A 928-nucleotide genomic window follows, 5' to 3' on the forward strand; every position below is an offset into this window, starting at 1 on the left:
TAAGCAGAGAATATTAGCCACAATCATCACCACTAATGAATAGAAGTAAACTAAATACCTTATCAGAAATCGTTTTTGCTTCCATTGGTTAGCTTATTTGACACAACTTTTTCTTCCATGACTGATTAATAATTCTTGCTATCCCTAATCCTCAATAGCTTAGGAGTTTTGGATAGTTCCTTTTACCCCTTGAGGTTTTCTTCATCTAAAAAGACAGACATCAGTTTATCTGAACTTTATATTCTATAATTTGGCAATTATCATATTAATTGTAACTCCTACAAACAAAAATGAATTACAAAATATTTCATTTATTGAAATTTTTCTCTATTGAGTGATTATTATATTTTAGAATAAATCTGTACCTATACATTAAGAAAATGTATTTCTTACAAAAATTCAGATACTGTACAAGTTTTTGTTTTTGTAGAGAGATAAGTCTTCTAGTATCTCCAGAATTTCTTTGTCCCATCTTGTCTGCCTACCTGGAAATGAACACATGAAACAATACTGAGTGATTCATAGCCATGTGCATTACAATCTTCAAACATTTGAATATGGTATAAAACATATAAATAACTTTAAAAAATCAGATCCCCAAAATGTAAAGACTCAATCCAAAAATGGGCATCTGTGGTGAATATACACTTCACAAATGAAGAGATACAAATGGCAAATAAATCTAAGAAAAAACATTCAACATCTTTGATCATTTAAGAGATGCAAATTAAAATGACACTGAGATACTGTCTTACACCAGAAAAGAATAGCTATCATCAAGAAGTCAACCAATAACAAACATTGCACAGGCTGTGGGGAAAAGGAACATTTCTCCACTGTTGGTGGGCATGCTAGCTGGTACAACACTATGGAAATCAGTATGGAGGATTCCTCAAAAGGCTAGGATTGGAGGTTGCATTCAAGCCAG

General features: G+C 32.0%; 1 pseudogene; it reads left to right on the forward strand.

Moving 5' to 3' along the window:
• LOC101576800 overlaps nucleotides 1-928 on the forward strand; it is a 44,173-nt pseudogene that overhangs the window by 11,081 nt on the left and 32,164 nt on the right.

Source organism: Octodon degus, unplaced genomic scaffold (genome assembly GCF_000260255.1).
Source record: "Octodon degus isolate 3935 unplaced genomic scaffold, OctDeg1.0 scaffold00102, whole genome shotgun sequence".
NCBI classification, from domain to species: domain Eukaryota; kingdom Metazoa; phylum Chordata; class Mammalia; order Rodentia; family Octodontidae; genus Octodon; species Octodon degus.